We start from the raw sequence: 17524 nt of genomic DNA on the forward strand, positions 1-17524 counted from the left end.
GGTCCAGGCTCGTCATAAACAGTGAAAAGGACGTTCCTGCCATTTGCATAGCAATGGGCGTCCAGGCCATCAACACCGCATCATCGGCGTAAAGGAGTGCAGGGACTGATCTTGTAGCTACCAGAGGCATGTCCCTGCACTCCCTCAGTAAAGTTCTTTCTAGGTCATTTATATATAATGTGAACAAGAAGGGGGCAAGGACACAGCCTTGCCGCACCCCTCTTGCGATAGGAAACGCCTTAGTACAGTCTTCATTCTTACCAAATCTGACCTTTGACCTAGCCCCTGAATAAATTTGTCTGAGGAAAGAAACTATGTGGACATCCACACCCAGCTTTTCCATAGTCGTCCACAGCTTGGATGGGTAACACAATTGAAGGCTGATGTTAAATCAACAAAAGTTAAAAACAGCATCCCTCCCTTAGCTTTAGTATATTTATCAAACAAAGTGTGCAGATTTAGGCCCTGGTCTACAGTACCAAGGCCTTTCTGAAATCCATATTCGAGGTCGCTGATTACTGATTGCTCATCAGCCCATATCTGTAATCTGTCTAAAATCACACGCCCGATTATCTTAATTGAAGAATCCAATAACGATATTGGGCGGTAGCACTTAGGACTAGCCCTATCACCCTTTGTAAATATGGGGACGAGAGTAGAATCATACCAAGATGTTAACAATCCCCTCGAGCAACATGCATTAAATGGTTGCGTAAGCAACGGTCCCCATAATACCACATTATTTTTAAAGAGGTCGACAATGACGCCATCCGGGCCCGGTGCCTTCCCCCCCCCCCCCTACTGGATTTAACCGCTGTATTAACTTCATTTAAGGTAAAGCCTATATCCATTTTTTGTAAGGGAGTTAAGGGTTCCTGTACTAGTGCCTCCTCTTCCGGTTCCGCGGCCTGATTGGCTAAAGATAGATTACTATACAACTGTACAAAGTGTGATATTCATTCACCCTCCGAGCTGGCAATCTCTAATCTTGCTTTGGTATTATCATTAAAAAAAAGGAGCATTAACTGCCTTCCAAAAGGCGGCAGTATCTTGGTTCATGGAAGCCCTGTGCAGGGAATTCCATGCGTCCTGTTTCATTTCATCCTTCCTTTTTTTGAGTGCCTTTTTATAGTTCCCTCTGAGGTCCCTAATTAGATTCTGATCCTTGTCTATAGCATTTAAGGCATGCTTAAGATTGGAGTAAGCCTTAGTGCAAGCTGAATAAAACCAGCCCTTGGTGTTAGTACCCTGGCCTTTAGTTTCCTTCCATAAAGATTTTTTAATATGCTCAGCTATAGATGTAAAATTATCCATAATGGCGAGGTCAGTGGAATTCTCATTTAAACAAATACTAAAATTATTCTCACAATTCCTCACCAAGTTATATAAAAAATCCTCAGGGATCACTTTCGTCCATTTCAGAGCATATCCATGTTGTCTGTTTAAGGCAATGTTATGCGTAGACTGCCTAGAGATGGAATCCCTTTTGGAATCTTGATTTGGTAATAAAATATCAATGCTTATTGGGAAGTGGTCACTGAGGGCAGTACAGTGTGTCTTAAAGTTCCTAACAAATACAGAATATCGGCAAGACATTAATATATAATCAATTGTAGAGAAAACACCTCTGCCATTAAAAGTAGGATGAAAGGGGACCTCCGGTTGACATAAGTTATTTGCGTACCCCATATCACATGAGAACATAATGTAATTCAGTAGGTCCCCGCACATAGTGTGTGCGAAATGTGGAATATTAGTGTCTTTACTTGCTTCAAACAAGGGTTCCCTGTCTACACAAATGAAACAAACCCCTAGGTCAGGGAAATTGCACAATGGAAAAAACAACCTAGGCGGAAGTCTTAGAATGCCTACACAATGGTTACAGGACACAACCAAGAAGGTGGGGGAGGGGGGGGGGGGTTGAAAAGGTTAGGGCCGCAGTTTCCAATAAAAATTATACTAATTGTATATATACTCTAAATAGATTTTATTTTTAGACAAACAGTATAAAACCACATATATTTCAATACAAAGTAAAAATGCAATTCATGAACAAAACAACTTAATAAAAAACACATATAGATTTCTTTTGTAAATTCCAAAAGGTGGTGTGTCAAGTTGAGTGTCAACGCGTTTCGGCGTCCTGCGCCTTTATCAAGACAGAGAAACACTCCCTGAAAATAAAAACACATTTTAGTACATAAATTTAAACCAGGCTCTAGCTAATTCCTGTTACATGTGTCAAGTCATTACATCAAATATAGTACAAATAAAACCTGTGGAAACTGCGCAGGAATTGGGAGGGTTTTTGTCCTGTTATTTCAGGCAATAATGGCGCCCTAAGGATGAGAGCAAGGGTTGATAGTAGCCTCTACTGTGGCATCACGAACCCAATGGTTCGCAAGACAATGATGAACAGAGGTATGCAGTGTACATACTTTACATCAAACATTTTGAGAGTTCATATTAAGATGTATCTAGGTTGATAGAATAGCAAACAGAAGCATGAGAGGCACATAATTTACTTCAAACATACTACTGTAACATGTTGGAGCGGATCAAAGTGATGGAAACATGATACTATATGAACGAGGATACCCATATCTATGAACATCCACTTCTTTTTATCCTTCGCTCATGGTTTCTAAGCATCTACTGATAATGGAGACAAGGTTCACATTTCAAAAGATATCTAATGCTTTCTATCTTTTGGTTGTAACCTATCGGCAGACATGCATGATTACAATTTAACTAACTAGCAAAGTTTGTTCCCGGACAGCCAAAAGAATCAACAGATTATTAAATAGATATGAAAGTTGATAGAAGGATAGATATAGATCTAGTAAAGCTGCCTGAAACATTCTATCCCTGAATTTAATTTTTTTATTCATTTTTTATAAAAGAAGAAAATAATTTTTTGATAATATCGGGTTTTATATCATCATTTATTTGGCTTACCTATAGCTGAAAGCAGCTCAAAAGTGACTTGTGAGGCTGGTAGTTTCTATTAGATTCTTTTAAAGTGATGAGTGGAATCTGTATTTATAAATGAAAGAAATATGTATACAAGATATTTTGAACTCTCAGTTTAAATTTGACAAAAAAGGGGGAACAGTTATTCTAAACCAAAGGTTCTACATACCTACTCTCTAGACAGTATTCATCTGTTATGCGTCATTGATCTATTTATTCTTTGTTTAGATCCAGCACCTTAACTCAGTGCTTAGTTATTCGATAAACCTTAGAGGGATATATGAAAAAACAGAGGGAATATTTTGTGGTTAATAAGCTATTACATTATTCCACTACACTGCTTGTGTTTATTAGTTTTTTAACTATTTTACCTGATATGTAAAAATAGTATGAAGCCGCCTCCACGGGATGTAGCAGTTCAAAAATGGGTTTAAAAGTGGAGTCTCTTTGTTGCACCTAGGTTAGAATTGTATATGAAATGCGCGTTTTAGTAATTTGGTTCATAATAAATTGCAGCGTTTTTAAAAAAAAAAAAAAAAACATGTGTTCAGCTATTCTTACCTAAATGATTTAATTTCCCATCTTCGAGTGGCAACAATAAGTGCTCCTCGAGTTGTTAAAATATATCACACTAGCAGCGTTTTTCTGCTCACGATCTAGTGGAGTCCAGCACTAATTAGAAAACAGAAGTAAACACGGGTTGGTTACAGTATCTATTCACTGGGAGGTTTGCCGTCTTGACAACTATGTTGCAAGTTTAAGAATGTTGACGTACCTCGCAAGCAGAAGGGGCTTCTGAGGCGTCGTCTTGATGTTGACAGACGCTGTGTGAGTTTAAAGATGAGTTTATTTTTTAGCAAAAGCGTCGTCTCGTAGTTAATGGACAGTACGGCGCGGGTCTTCAGATTCTTTCTGTGACCCAGGAGAAAGTTTGGATAAAATTAATTAAATGCTCGGTTTGTTGCAAAAGGGCAGACCTTCTAATTAACGGTCGCGTTTACCTACCGAAGTTTTCACGAGTTGGAGCGCGTGGAGGCGGTAGTCTCTCTAAAGCTGGTATCTGGAATGCAATAGATTAGGGCAGGGTGTCCGCGCTTTTTTATGGCCGGTGCAGCCAATTAACATACATTTGCGCAATAGATGAGCGCGAAGGAAGACTTCTGGGGTCAGAGCTAGTAACCATGACGGTGAAGCACAAATGGCAAATTTTAGAGATGTAAATTAAGGTCGTGAAGCAAAATAAGTTGAAGAAAAGCTAAATTGTTTTTTCACCTAAGTGAAAGATTTATTAGAATTAGAGTGGGATTGACAATTAAAAAATAAGAATTATATAAAAAAATGAAAATGAAAAATGAATCAATTAATTTTTTAAAACACAGACATGACTTATATATGCAGCATTGAAAATGCAATTGTTGAAACAACGACTGTTATTTCAAACAATTGCATTCTCCCACGGTATTTCGCTGTTTAATCCTTCGCGGAAGGTATTCAACGAAAAAATCCAAAAGACCTCACGTTTCTTTCGGATGGCTTCACCTCCTTTTTCATCAGGGACATTTATTTTCTCCAGTATGCGCCATGTGAAGTCATTCGGACCATGTCCATTGTCTAGGAAATGTTTTACAAGTGGCGCTGCTACTTTTTTTGTTCTCACTGCGGAGCGATGTTCAGACAATCTTGTCTGGATGGCTCGTGATGTCTCACCAACATATCCGAGTTGGCATGGGCATTTTAAGAAATATATAGCATTTGTAGTTTTGCAGTTGGACATATTTCTAGCAGTTGCTGTATAACCATTGTGGGTAAATGATGGTCCTTTATGAATACTATCACAGGACTTACAACTGGAGCAAGGAAAAGTGCCTATAAGTGGATGGTCTCCAGTCAAGGTTTTCTGTAGAAAAGTATTGGGATCTGGTTGATTCTTCATTCTCGAGCGCACAATGTAATCCTTGATATTTTTATTACGCTTGTGCGCAAAGAGTGGTTTGTCTAATTTCTCTGTGCCGTTGCTGTTCAAAATATGCCAGGACGAGTTGATTACTTGTTTTATTTTGGCATCGACCGTCGAATGACGCGTGATGCACACCAGTTTGTTGATATTTTCCTTTGGCTTGCATCTTAGGAGAGCGTCTCTGTCATAATAACGTGCTCTCTTATAAGATTCCCTCACAAGCCTGTGCGGGTAACCTCTTTCCAGAAATTTCTTTTTCATTTCGGCCGCTTGTGTATCAAAATCCTGAAGATTTGTACAGTTCCTTCTCACTCGTAGGAATTGGGAGAATGGTATACTTTGTTTTTGGTTCCTGGGGTGGAAACTACGAAAATGGAGCAGCGTGTTTCTCGCTGTAGGTTTCACATATAGATCCACCTTTAGTTTGCCTTCTTCATGGAAAATCCATATATCCAAAAATTCTAGTTTGTTGGAACTTATATGTGAGGAAAATTTTAAATTGTGATCACATGCATTAAGCCACACTAGAAATTCCTCCAAAGTCTGTCTCCCATCGGTCCAAACGAAAAAGATATCGTCTATGTATCTGGACCAATGGGAAACAGACTCATAGAAGGGCGCTATTTCATTATGAATATGGCGAGCCTCAAAGGCAGCCATGTAGATGTTAGCCACAGAGGGTGCCACTGAAGCCCCCATGCTGACGCCCTTAATTTGGCGGAAAAGTTTCTGTCCAAATTCAAAAACATTTTCTGTTAGTACCATTTGAAGGCATTGCAGCAGGAAGATTTTAGGGCATGGTACATCATAAAGATCAATGAACCATTCAACTGCTTTTTTTGCTTCATTTAAAGGGATGTTACTGCAAAGAGACTCAACGTCTAATGTTACTAATATGTCTCTTGATGGATCAAAAGTGATATTTTCCACTTTATTTATCATGGCACTGGTGTCTTTTATGTAAGATGGTATATTTGGTATGAAGGGACAGAGGAAGGAATCAACATATTTCGAGAGGGCCTCAGTGGGTGTACCTATGGTAGACACGATGGGCCTATAAGGAGGATTTTTCTCATCTTTGTGGATTTTTGGGAGGCCATAGATACAGGCAGTTTTGCCTGCATTACTGTTTAGAAAGTCGAACTCTTTTTTATTTATGTCGCCATTTTCTAAAGCTGCTAAAGTGATTGCATGTATATCTTTAGCCACTTTATTTGTTGGGTTATGTTTCTCTGGTATATAAAAGGTTCGGTCTTCCAGCATTTTTAACATGTTCTTTTGATAGTCTGAGGAGTCTATAACGGCTATTCCTCCTCCCTTATCACAACTTTTAATCGTGATTGAGGTGTTAGAGGCGAGGTCATGTAGTGCTTCATATTCGAGTTTGTCAATATTATATATTGGCTTTGGAATGAAGCGGATAGTTCTTTCTAGCTTTTTTAAAACCACTAACTCGAAGGCTGCTACCTCCGGACCAACTTGATCAAGCGAAGGACTGAAGGTCGATGGTAATCTCAGTGTAGCAGGTACCAGTGATTGTGAATCCGTTGGTGCTAGTTGAAAATATTTCTTAAGTCTAACTTTACGGAAGAAAGATATTATGTCACTGTAAAGTTCAAACACATTAGTGCCACAATGGGGCACGAAGGATAATCCTTTGGAGAGAAGACTAATACTTGATTCATTCATGCTGGAGGTGGACAAATTAAATATTGGAATTACATTCCTGCTTTCCAATATTGTCTGCTCCTCGTCTCTCGGATAAATTGAGGTTCCTCCTGTTGGTATTGATTCTGGGGATCCTGTTGGTAATTGTGTTGCGGTTTGTAGCCCCCTCTGCCTTGTGGCTGGAACCTCACTCGGGGACGACCGCGGTTCCCCCCGCGGTTCCCTAAAAAAGGAGTCTGTGCTTGATTACGCTTAGCTTGGGCAGAGTTATAATTCCCATCAGATTCATAAAATGCGTCATCTAGTTCTCCACCTGAGTCTGAAGAGGCTGAAAAGTTATTCACTCTCTTTTGTTGATTTCTGTTGGTATCTGTGTATTGGTTTTGCTTATAAAAATCTGGTTTAAGATATGGATAAGCTAGTTCTAATGAGTAAAATCTCTTTTCTTTCATGAGTTTATCATTTTTTCGCTTCTCTAAATAGTTGGCAAAAGATTCTATTTCTTTATTAGCCTCCTCCAGTTTTTTAAGGGCTTCTTCAGCGGTACCTTGTTGTTTAATAGCTTCTTCTAAAGTTTCTATTTCTTTTTTAAGATCTGCTGTTAGTTCTTTAGCTGTTTCTACTATGAGCATCATCAGATCTCGCGAGCATCGACTCGCGATCATGCTCCATTTTTCTATAAAAGCGCGATGGTGCACAAATAGGCCTGGGATATTTCTTACTCGTAAGCCCATGGGGATTATGCCTGATTTTAAATACGCTAACATAAATTCTCCATGGGCTTCCATTCTTCTCAATTTCTTTTTTAGATCTATTAGCTTATTATAGTCATCACGCCCTCTTTGAGTATCGGCAGAAGAGTTTGTCGCATTAGAGAAGGTATTTGATGTACCCACCATTAATGCGAATTCTTCGTCAGAGAAGCCAAATGTTTTAATTTGTGCCATCTCTCGATTTTACGGTGATAAAGGCTGCCAGATATAGTAATAGATAAGTGAGAGTAATGAATAAATATGAAAAGAAGGATTTAGTGCTGTATATTTTGAAGCAATAATGCAACAGGAGGCTCTAATAGTAGTCAATACTAAGGAAAAAAAACACCCTACACAGACAGGCTGTGGGTAAACACTTGCTTCAAACAAGGGTTCCCTGTCTACACAAATGAAACAAACCCCTAGGTCAGGGAAATTGCACAATGGAAAAAACAACCTAGGCGGAAGTCTTAGAATGCCTACACAATGGTTACAGGACACAACCAAGAAGGTGGGGGAGGGGGGGGGGGGTTGAAAAGGTTAGGGCCGCAGTTTCCAATAAAAATTATACTAATTGTATATATACTCTAAATAGATTTTATTTTTAGACAAACAGTATAAAACCACATATATTTCAATACAAAGTAAAAATGCAATTCATGAACAAAACAACTTAATAAAAAACACATATAGATTTCTTTTGTAAATTCCAAAAGGTGGTGTGTCAAGTTGAGTGTCAACGCGTTTCGGCGTCCTGCGCCTTTATCAAGACAGAGAAACACTCCCTGAAAATAAAAACACATTTTAGTACATAAATTTAAACCAGGCTCTAGCTAATTCCTGTTACATGTGTCAAGTCATTACATCAAATATAGTACAAATAAAACCTGTGGAAACTGCGCAGGAATTGGGAGGGTTTTTGTCCTGTTATTTCAGGCAATAATGGCGCCCTAAGGATGAGAGCAAGGGTTGATAGTAGCCTCTACTGTGGCATCACGAACCCAATGGTTCGCAAGACAACTATAAGCTATAGGTAAGCCAAATAAATGATGATATAAAACCCGATATTATCAAAAAATTATTTTCTTCTTTTATAAAAAATGAATAAAAAAATTAAATTCAGGGATAGAATGTTTCAGGCAGCTTTACTAGATCTATATCTATCCTTCTATCAACTTTCATATCTATTTAATAATCTGTTGATTCTTTTGGCTGTCCGGGAACAAACTTTGCTAGTTAGTTAAATTGTAATCATGCATGTCTGCCGATAGGTTACAACCAAAAGATAGAAAGCATTAGATATCTTTTGAAATGTGAACCTTGTCTCCATTATCAGTAGATGCTTAGAAACCATGAGCGAAGGATAAAAAGAAGTGGATGTTCATAGATATGGGTATCCTCGTTCATATAGTATCATGTTTCCATCACTTTGATCCGCTCCAACATGTTACAGTAGTATGTTTGAAGTAAATTATGTGCCTCTCATGCTTCTGTTTGCTATTCTATCAACCTAGATACATCTTAATATGAACTCTCAAAATGTTTGATGTAAAAGTATGTACACTGCATACCTCTGTTCATCATTGTCTTGCGAACCATTGGGTTCGTGATGCCACAGTAGAGGCTACTATCAACCCTTGCTCTCATCCTTAGGGCGCCATTATTGCCTGAAATAACAGGACAAAAACCCTCCCAATTCCTGCGCAGTTTCCACAGGTTTTATTTGTACTATATTTGATGTAATGACTTGACACATGTAACAGGAATTAGCTAGAGCCTGGTTTAAATTTATGTACTAAAATGTGTTTTTATTTTCAGGGAGTGTTTCTCTGTCTTGATAAAGGCGCAGGACGCCGAAACGCGTTGACACTCAACTTGACACACCACCTTTTGGAATTTACAAAAGAAATCTATATGTGTTTTTTATTAAGTTGTTTTGTTCATGAATTGCATTTTTACTTTGTATTGAAATATATGTGGTTTTATACTGTTTGTCTAAAAATAAAATCTATTTAGAGTATATATACAATTAGTATAATTTTTATTGGAAACTGCGGTCCTGTAACCATTGTGTAGGCATTCTAAGACTTCCGCCTAGGTTGTTTTTTCCATTATATTAGTGTCTTTATCCAACATTAACCCGCATGTCGACATCTCCCCTCTTTTACATAAAAAACTATTAAAATCCCCTCCCTAGATCATGAAGACATCTTTGATAAGTCCACCAAGTAAACTTTTTACATTACGACTCACATTTTTTAACACATCTTCCATCGCCTCAGGGGGGACATTATTATAAAAATGTACAACAATCAGGCATAAGGCCTTATCCACACGTATTCTAACAATGTGAAAATAAATGTTTTTATGGACCATTTCAACTTTCACACACTTTAGCTGGTTAGAGATGTAAGTACAAAGGCCCCCTTTCTCTCTACTGTGTTTCGCACTAATAGCTGGTGTGTGTAATGTTTTAAAACCACAAATATTGAGGGGTTCGATAGCCCAGATTTCTTGCATACATAGTATCTCATAGTTATTTACAAGATCCACCCACACATTATTAGTCACCTTAGTTTTTTAGACCAGCCACGTTCCAAAACATAATCTGACATTTATTATCTATGGAGTTACCACCGGTCTGACCAGCACTGTCCAATTCTTTGTTGGGGATGATATTATCATCAGTGACAGTAGCAGGGACATGATGCTCTAATTTATCTTTAAAGGCAGTGACAGCAACATTCCGACCCAGAATAGTTAAACTAGATTCTGTTTCCGGGATTTACATTTTGAAAGAGAGAACAGATTTCCTTGCTATGGGAGGGCGGGATAGACACCCCGAGACGCTGCAAGAACTGGCCCTCCCACAATACATAAAGCCTCGGGGACTGGTGGTCACCGGGGCTTTGGAGACCTTACAGCCTCCCCAACCATTTTTTTTAAGCCCCGGGAGGTAACAGGGCCGTCGAGTGCTCCAAGAGGGGGGCCACGCAGTCCCCATCCCACAATACATAAATCCCCGGAGGTGGTGGTCCCCGCGGCTTTGAGGACCTTCGACCTCTCCCCCCACCATTTATTTTCTTTTTAGCCCCAGGGGGTGACGATCCCTGAGGCTGGGGACCCCTCTGGGCCCCACATAAAATGTAATAATTTTTCCCCTGGTATTTAACCCCCTGGGGACGAATTATTTAAAAAAATCAGTTTTCTTTTATTTATTTTATGCAACAGTCCCGCACCCTACACGCACCTGCCAGGTTAAAAAAAAAAAAAGAAATGTGGGCCCTGGGGGTAGCAGGTCTAGAGGGTAAAATTGTATTTCTACCCTGCCCCCTTTCTCTGTTTTGCACACATATTCCACTGACTTCCTCAGCCTCGCTTCAACCGAGGCGCAAAATGGCTGCCAACAGTTCTGACCAAGGGGTAACTTCCTTACGCGTGCAGTCCCGGTCGTCTCACACCGATCAACCGCTACAAGGAGTTCCCCTGATTTTCCAATATCTATCCCAATACGATTACGTTTGGATTAGAGAGCTAGATGGATTTGCTCCGTCCATTTTAAATGAATTTGTGATTCTTGCGGGACGAGAATTTCTTAAAAGGAGGTGTATACCCCTTGGTCAGACGAGTTCTCTATAAGCTGAAACAGAGAACTATTGGGGCGACATTGTATGTTATCCTGATGAAGGTGGTTACATATATACATCCACCGAAACGCGTCGATGCCAAATGAGAAACACATTGCACATAAACTAGGGATAATTCTGACCTACCGGCTGAATTAATTCTCTGTTTTGTGTCTCCTTTTTACAAATAGGAATTTCTGTGATTTATTGTGTAATATTTTCCTTCTTTAATATCTGTTTCCCAATTTTTATTGAATTTTAACTGTGTATGAATAAAAAGTGCAGAATTATAATTTTGAACTGTTGTATATATCTGTTGCATTGCTTTCATAGTTTTCTATAAGGTTGTTTACGTATATGTCCAAGTAGATGTTTGCGTTACGTTTCATGTGAATGTGAGGATTGTTATCTCAAGTACAAGGTACCCAAAGGGAATCTTTCTTTGACTAAAGTCAGCTGTGGTACCCTATCCCTTTGGATCTGGGGTCCCTCTCTCTTTTATTAGAGCTGTGGCTAAAGGTCCTATAGGAAATTGCATGGGGAAAACATGTTTTGGGACCCCCCTTTTTTCTCGGCCCCCACTTGACCAATCACCCCTGAACTTTCAGCATAGGAGAGGACCAGAGCTGGCCAAAAGTTTGGAAAATTTCACAAAGATTCATCAATCGGCGCAAAAGTTATTGGGAATAGAATGTTGCGGATTTTCTATGGATAATGGGTCCTAACTATAACTACCTACTGGTGACCGCCAGTAGGTAATATATACATATATAGATGCTGCATTTACCCCAGTAATGTAGCAGTTTCGGAACCTTTTGCCTTCATGTGTCTTGTTTATGCACGCTGCAGCCCAATGGTAATCTATCGGTCCTATTTATGCTTACTTACTCCCTGCGTAACCGTAGGGAAATGTATCTATACACTTTTAAAACGTTATATATTCATTTATGCTGTTTCTACCTCAATAATGTATCTGCTATTGATCCCAATGGCTCTGGTATTTCGCTAACGTCCTGTCTCTATATCTTTATACCTACCCAAGTATGTGCAATACTACGCGTGTTAAAAGAATACTGTTTTTGTAGCTGTCTCTACCTCAGAAATGCCTTAGATATTTCGCTGACGAATTGCCTTTAGGTCATTATGCCTTTATGGCTATACAAATTGTACTATTATTATGTACTGCTCAATCAATTTTATAAGCTGTGTCTACCTCAAAATGTATCAGCTACTGATCCCAACACTGTCATTTTGATTGTTATGTATACCCCAATATGTATAATGAAATATTGTGTTACTCTTATGAGAAGCATGTGAGTCGTTTCTCACTTCTTATGCCTGATTACAAGTGACTTGTTAAATTCCCCGACCCTGCACTCGTTCAGGAAGCACCTCAAGACCTGGCTCTTCGACTGATCCAGAGGCGCTAAACCCCCCCACACCACCCCTCCACAGCGCCTTGAGACCTCACGGGTGAGTAGCACGCTATAAACCCCTGATTGATTGATTGATAGATTGATTAAATACCAATCCCTCCGCAAATACATGAGCACAATTATAAGCGGTGCAATGTTTATTGCACTTGGTAATTACCGGATGTGTACCAGGTGTGATTAAGTTTGCACCCTAGTTCAATTTCATCAGGTCAAATCTGCTGTATTTTAACTGTGAAAATAGTCACGCTATTGACTGGGACATGCAGAATTTGGTGCGCTAAGCAGATTTTAGTGCAGGAAAATCAAAAATATGCATGTTAAACTCTGTTACTGAACCAAAACCAAGAATAGCTGAATTTATCACACACGATAAATCCCAAACCCAGAGGTATCAGATTTTATTGGATGCAATAAATTATGTACACCCCTTCTAATCAGCCCCTTGGTAGGTAGCCCTGTGAGTTTTGTTCCTCAGCACACCACTTGACTGCAAATGTTATCAATATTCTTTTTTTAGCAGATTGGAATAATTTAAAGATTGAGCAGGCGAAATTACCTTCTTCTTTCATGCCTGAGAAGTGCAGGAGAGCTTCGAAAGCGAGGAGCTCTTTTCTAAAGTTTGATTCTCAGAGATATGAACCTGAAATGCCACTATTACCAGTTCTTTAATTGGGCCGGTACTCACAGGTACTGAGTACAGGCACTTCTTATTTTTACTAAGCGGAGTACCAGCACTTCTCCACCGCCAAGGAGATGTACAGGTACTCAGAGTAGAATTCGTAAGGCGGGCACTTGGCCTGTGCCGATGGCCGGCTGTGTGCCGTTTTTTATACTGCATATTTGCCATTTGTCTGCGTCATTCAGCTGTGGCAAGAGGCACAATGAGGGCTGTAAGGCCTGCTGGAGGCCTGCTGCTGCGGCAAGTGGGCCTCTGCTCCCTCCCCACCCAGATGAAAGCTCTCATTGTCCTCAACAGCCCCCTGGCGAGCCTCCTTGCTGGGCCGTCTTGTAAGATAGTGTATGGGACATTTTCTGCCTGGGGCACAGTGATGTGTGCAGACTGAATAAGTGGGAGGGGGGGAGAGCCTGCCCAGGAGTGACCACTTAGGAACCCAGTTAACAAGGGCCATTTTTACCCCTTGGCCTCCCACTGGGGTCTGGCTGTCTTTCCCCTGACTCACTTGCCCCTGCAAATCAACCCCCACCTCGCCCGCCTGCAGTGATATTGAGTCCATGATGTGCGGGGATGAGGAGGTGGACTCTGTTGCCGAGTAGAGGTGAGAGGCGGTCGGTCTACTGACCTTCCGGTTAAAGGCCAGTATTGTCCTGCCCCTGACCTCTTCCCTTCTGAACACTGTGCATGTTCACGGCCCAGAAGTGCTCACTGTCTGCCGCTGAAAGCTTACCGACCATGGGGTCTTCTGCCGAGGGCAGAGGATGGATAATGGGGTGAGAGAAGGTGAAGAGTGAAGGGGCAGATATAGAAGAAGCAGACAATAGTTTAAGGGGGAAAAAGATAGACAGAAGGGGTAAGCGCAGATAGAGATGCGGAAGCGATCGAGACAGCTATGGAAAGAGTAAGTGAGGTATGGAGAAATAGAGAGAGTGATGGTAGAGAATGAAAGGATACAATTGGGGTAAAGAGAGTGGGACAGACTTAGGTACATATGGGAGAGAAGTGAGGGGGAGGGATCGAGAGGTTAGAGATGTGAAGACTTATAGAGAGTGTTTGTCTGCTTGTTTGTGTGTATGTGTATGTGTGTGTGTGAGAGAAATGAAATCAGATCGGAAGAGAATCGGGTTACTCAGGAGGAATTTGAAAAGAAATGCGTTGAATATCTGTTTTGTGTGTATGTGTGTGCATACTTGAATATATAAGGATTGCGCCAAATGCATAGGAATAGTATGACATTAAGAAGCTGCAAATATTACAAAACAAGGAAACTTTAATATGTGGTGTTTGACATTCATTTTGTGTAACGAGTTAGCACATTTTATTTATATTGATACATTTCTCACATGGTTTGGTATGTCCTGCAATTGGTGCTATTGCCCTTCTCTGCACATATGAAAAGTTTGAGGCAACTATCAAGGACAATGTAAGGACAAAATGAATGCTCAACAGAAGTGTTTTGATCTCACCCGGCCTCTAACCCCACCCACTCCCACGCCCCTAGCTCAATTTAAGGAGTACTTGCCTTATTTGTTTCCATTTAAAGCTCTATTACTTTATATGCGTTGAGTTATGTAGCACAAATCAAGCTGGGATGCTCTACTTCGAAATTTTTGAGGCAATCATTTTTTTACAGTCTGCTAAATTACACGACAGAAAACCCCCCCTTCGAGATTCTACACCTAAAAATGTTTTGTAATATTTTACTGTATGAATTTGTATTGTTAGTGTTCATTCCAGTCAAAGGTCTCAGTCATGCTACTGTACACTCTGGTCCTCGCATATGTCGGAAAATATGAACAGTATTCACACTCCCTTTTTTCCTTACAAGCACCTACAGTTGACTTTCTATAGTCCTTCTTGCTTTTCCTAGTGCTATAAAGTAAGCCCTGCAGACTGTTAAGTGAAGGAGGCTACTGCCCTTCAGATGAGCCTTGCAAGATTATAAATTGCACATCTCCCTACAGGGTGTGCCAAAGTGAGTTGAAGGTTGTGACCAAGAAGAGGCCTCTCTCCCGAAGATTCCTTTCACTCGAGTTGTAAGTTTTGACCTGTTATTTTAAGTTTAGCAAGGTTTTCAAAACCTGGCTTTCCCAGCTCTAACTGTCCTTGCCAAATTCTTGACTCTAGTTCTAGCACCATTATGAAAGAGGGCGGGCTGGTGCTGGCGATACCTGTGGTAGCCGCCCGCAATGGCTGCAGGTAAGAGCGGTGAGTCGGGGGGAGGCCGCCACCCCCAAAACTCGTGCCGCCCAGGCGGACCACCCCCCTTGCTACGGCACTGTGTACTTTAAAGACCATAGAATTTGATGTCTAATTCCTGTTGAGGACTTGGATATGGTTACTTTTCGAATGCCGTATATTAAAAGTGGATATGATCCTCACAGATCTTGAACTGTGAAATTCTGACTCTAAATTGTGCATTCTGTCTTAACCTGTTCTTTTTTTTTTGGAAGCCTGGATCCGAGAACCAGTGGAAAATACCCCATGTGCGTTCCTGTTATTTCCCCAGAAGGGGGCAGGCGGCCCAAAAGCGGACCTCACCCAACACCGAGGGTTACTACTGTCCTGTCACTAGACTACAAAGAGACTGACGATTGGTGATACCTCATCAGTATACAGGGGCATGTGCCTTTTTATCTGCATACCTTGGGGCATGTCTACCTACCTTCTCAGTAACTCTGTGAAGCATGCTAGAACTGGAATCCTCTGCTGTCCGTGAGCATGTAAGTGAGTGGCTGATTGCATGAGTGCCTCTGCTACACAGGTCTTCGATGAAGGATGCTGAGGCACTTGGTAAACATGTCGTCCTCCTGGGAGAAACTATAGAGCCCAATTAGGGATCACCATGCATGTTGTGGAATTGGACCAGAAAGAAAGTGTTGTGCTCCAGGGAGTTTTGTTTAGGGTTTCCTGTCCTGGTTTAAAATGTGTGAAGTTGGTGTACCTCACTAACATAAGGAAACAAGCCTTGGCAAAACCCAATGTGTTTCACTTATAACATCTATTAACTGCCTATGTTTTACCATACTGTAGAGCATAGTGGCTGCTGTCCAGCATGGCAAAATAAACAAATAAAAGATTTGATGAAATGGCAGCCGCATCTTTTGTAGGGGGGCAAAAGCATTCAACAAGCCTGCGCGTGCCTACAAAAGGACATTTTTTTCTATTTACTAATCTGAGATGGATCTTTAAACTTAAGAAAAAATTTCTTTTAAAATGTAGTGCGTACCCGCTTTTTAAAATTAATACAAATATTAAACGATTAAACGGAGTGTGTTGCAGAAGTGGGTTGTCGAGGGGGTGAGGGTGAGGTAACATGACAGGTGGGGTGAAACAAAACGTGGGAGGAGGGTGAAGCATCAGAGCAGGTGGGGGAGACTCAACGTGAGGGAGAGCACACGGATCAAAGAGAACAACGTGGACCTTGGAGGTGGAGAGAAGCACACGGAACACACGTGTGAATGGGGGAAGAGAAGCAAGCACTTTGGAGAGAGAGCAACGTAGAGGGTGAAGCAGAAGAAGCACACTAGGGAGATAGGTGGAAAACACATGCACTCATCGAGTTCTTAAAAAGAAAACAGTAGTACCCTAAAAGAGCGCTGAGGAACCATAGAAGCCAACCAATCAAAGAGATAATGAAGAGGCTATTCTGCATGAGAGGAACAAAAACAAGATGGACAGACTGGAACAAGGAAAGCAAATAAGAGTGAAATCAAAGCCAACCAATGGCAAGCAATTGTCAGGCTTGCTTGCTCCCCGCCTGGACCTTGGTGCTCGGCAAGAGCGGAGCGTGTAATCTATATAGAATGCGCTGGCCGACAGAAAGCTACTTCCCGTTCTAGTCTTTTCGGTCTGCAGCATCCGACTGTCACGTTCACTCACCTGACCTCGCGGTTTCCTGGGCTCTCGGCAGCGTTCACGTCAGGCGTCTCCTGGGCATCTCAGTTGTCATGCTTTCGGGTCCAGTGTCTTCCTGCTGTTCCATGGTCCTGGGGAAAGTCTTTTTCCAGTGAACCTACAACACTGAAAACAAGAACTCCTAAGCTACAGCTGAACATGTAGGGTAATGTGCCTTGTACGCTTATTCATATGTCTTTGGGACAATTACAACCTGAAAAACGTATCTAATTTTGATGCACTTTCTGCAGTTTTCTTATAATAATGGAGAAGGCTTTATTCAGCTGGTTCTATTGGGATATAAAAGACATTTATGTTGATTGATTTGGCATTTAGACTCATAAATGCAGAACTCAATGTTTGTATGAACAACTTCTGTCTTGTTTGTTAGACTATATACATATATATACACATACACTACACATCGCACAGCAATAAACTAATTGCTAAATGAAGCTTTTGTGGTCCGCCCTCTTTCTTCCTCTGGGGTATGAGGAGTATGTTGGAGTTACCTGCTATATATATATCATTAAACAGAG

Source organism: Lissotriton vulgaris, chromosome 5 (assembly GCF_964263255.1).
Source record: "Lissotriton vulgaris chromosome 5, aLisVul1.2, whole genome shotgun sequence".
Classification (NCBI taxonomy): Eukaryota; Metazoa; Chordata; class Amphibia; order Caudata; family Salamandridae; genus Lissotriton; species Lissotriton vulgaris.